Source organism: Grammomys surdaster, unplaced genomic scaffold (assembly GCF_004785775.1).
Source record: "Grammomys surdaster isolate TR1022 unplaced genomic scaffold, NIH_TR_1.0 167, whole genome shotgun sequence".
Lineage (NCBI taxonomy): Eukaryota > Metazoa > Chordata > Mammalia > Rodentia > Muridae > Grammomys > Grammomys surdaster.
In genome coordinates this window covers 12,723,883-12,727,206 of record NW_021604615.1, presented here as the reverse complement: position 1 = coordinate 12,727,206, position 3,324 = coordinate 12,723,883, and positions in this window count along the sequence as shown.

Sequence of the window (3,324 nt, the reverse complement as noted above, 5' to 3'; positions counted from 1 at the left end):
CTTCTTCTTCTTCTTCTTCTTCTTCTTCTTCTTCTTCTTCTTCTTCTATTTTGACAGTTTTTCTTATTGAACTCATAGCTCACAGATTAGCTAGATTAGCTGTCTAATCAGCTCCAGAGATCCTGACTCTGCTTGGAATTTTGTACAGGGACAGGGATTTGAACTCAGGTCCTAATGCCTGCACAGTAAGAGCTCTTACTCACTGAGCCATCTTACCCACTTCCAGAGCTTTCAATTTGTAAATAAACAAAAATTTTAAATTTCTTTTGTCTCCACAACCTACAAAAACTACAAGTGTTGGTCTCTGTCTTCTTTTCTGTTTCTCTTTCTTGAGAAACCTGTGCCCTTCGTATACAGTTACTATACATCCAGCAAGCTAGAGTACAAAAGGCTCAAGAACAGAGCTGGTTGAGACGGTAGCTTTTCACCTACTATGTGTAGTATTGTTGATTAAAGTGGAACATTGGAAAACAGTGGAGGAGACACAGTCCCTGTCACTGTTATTTTCTTACATTAACTTCTTTCTAGTAAAGTGGTTGGTATTCATAAATATTCAGTGGCTGACCAGAGAGATACAGTGTTGTATAAACAAACTTCTCTTGAACTAAAAATGAGATCAGAAGTTGATTTGGGCTCTCTACCATCTCAAGTGTTAAAAGATGTGGGCATCACCTGAAGAATTCTTATTTTCTTCCCCCTTTTCCATGGCTCCAAAGAAAACATCTTGGGGTAAAATTTAGTCAGAAGAAGTTAAAATATTAATAAAAATAAAACCCCAGGCAGGTATAAACTATTTAAAAGATCCTTTTACTAAGAAGCTGTCTGAACTCTATCTCTTCCCTACTGCTGCATGCACTAATGGAGGACACATTCTCTTGCAACACCAGTGCTTGAGGAGTGCCCTGCATCCCAGAAACTGTGTGAGAAGTTTTACTGGATTTGGTATTATGTAGAATACACAGATTTGGGGATGTCTCTGAGGTGAAACTGAGGCAGAAAGAATTGGTCTATGTGTGAGCAGTACAATCATGGGCTGGGTTTCTGTGGACATGAGGAGGACAGTCATGGGCTGGGTTGCTAGACAATAAGAGGGAGAAAGTGAGAAACCAGGTGTTTTGTCCAGTGTTTTATTACTGGAAAGAGGCAATCTTTAATTGGGGGCTGGCTTAAAGTTTTAGAGCTTAGTCTATTATCATCATAGCAGGGAACATGGCAGCAGACAGGCATGGTACTAGAGAAGCAGCAGAGAAAGACAGGAGGCTGGCATGGGCTTTTGAAACCTCAAAGCACACCCCTATTCCACACTTCCTTCAACAAAGCCACATCTTCTAATCTTTCAAATAGTACCACTCCATGGTGATTGGTGACTAAACATTCAAATATATGGAATTATTATATTATGTTCTATTATTATATTATGGGGCCATTCTTAATCAAACCACCATACCAGGTGAGCATGAGCATTCTTCTTCTGATTCATAATCCAGATGTGAGCAGGCAGCCATATGTTCAGGTTGCCATGCCTACCACCATCTCAGACTGTACTATTTCTAACGGTAAATCGAAGAATTTATCCTTCCCCTCAGGTGATTTCTTGTCAGGAATTTCATCAAAGCTTGAGGACAACTGCTAAAGCATCCAATAGATCAATTTCTAGGGTCCATATAGAATTCCAGAATACAAAATTACTAAGCAAATCATGAATCAACAGATGGTCTAATGAACTGAATAGATATTCTCAGAGAATATGAACTTTTCAACTCGGAGAGATGAAAGTTACCTCTTGGGCACTGCCATGTCTGATTGGCATGCCAGAGGAGTATTGAGTTCTGCTAGTAGGAACTGAAGGGATAAACTCATTAAACACTTCTTGTGATTGGTAAGGTTTCCTGTCATTTTAAGAGATTAAATATGAGGTAGGAGGGCAGATGTCAAATGTATACAATTTTAAAATGTCACAATTAAACACCATCTAGCTTTCCAGAAAGAATGAAATTCCCTAAGGAATAGTTCCCAGTAGATTTCCCATTAAATATTTGAAAAAAATGTGCAATATCCTTTTGTAAACACAAATAGAAATTACACTTGGGGCTGGGGACATATATCACTTGGTATAAGTGCTGGCCAAGCCTGCATAAGACCATGCATTAGGTGTCTAGCACTATGTAACCCTTGTATGGTGGTGTATACTAGTAATATCAGCATTCAAAAAATAAAATCAGGAGGATCAGAAGTTCAAGATCACCCTTGGTTACATAGTGAACTTGGGGCTAGACACATTTGCCCATCCTGTGTCAGTACTGCACTGTTCCTGAGCCAATACTGGGAGCCAGCTTATGAGTACCTGTGGCATGCATGGAGGATGGAATTCTAGTCCGCTATAAAGAGGAATGTAGTGTCATCTGCAGTAAATATGGATGAGATTGATTATCACTGTTGAGGTTTAAATGAAAATGGTCCCCATGAGCTCATAGGAAGTGACACTATTAGGAAGTGTAGCCTTGTTGGAAGTACAACATTAGGGACAGGCTCTGAGGTTTCAGAAGCTCAGGCCAGGCCCAGTGTCACCCTCTCTGCTTGCTGCTTGTGGATCCAGATGTAGAACTTTCAGCTACCTCTCCAGCAACAATTCGGATACATGCCACATGATCCCTGCCAAGACTAATGGACTAAAGCTCTGAGTGATAAGCCAGCCCTAATGAAATATTTTCCTTTATAAGAGTTGCCATGGTCATGGTGTCTCTTCACAGTAATAAAACCCCAACTAAGACAATCATGCTAAGCAGTATAAGACAGTCTCAAAGAGACAATATTACACACATGTTTTCGCTCATATGGAATGTAGATTTATGTCATATATATATATATATATATATATATATATATATATGATGAGAAGATGAGAGAGAAATGGCATGTGTGTGATAGGAAAGCAGAAGGGGCCATTTGGGAAAACAGTAGGACCAGCAATGGGGCATGAGGAACGGTGTAGAGAGAAGATGGGCAGGTGGTATGTGGGGAGGGGATGGGGCCATGTGGGAGAGAGGGTGAGGGATAGTACGTGAGGAGGTGATCACTCGGGACAGAGGATGGTACAGGGCATCTAGGGAGGAGATGGGGCGGTATCTGAGAAAGGATGGGAGATGATGTGTGGGAAAGGGAGGAGGGATGGGGTATGAGGGAGGGGCGATGGATGGTATGAAAGACAGGATGGGAGGTGTTGCATAGGGAAGGGACAGTATGGAACAGAGGATGGGAGGTGGCGTGGGGGGAGGGGATGGGGGATGGTATATGGTGAGAGGGTAGGTGTGATGTGGAAGAGGG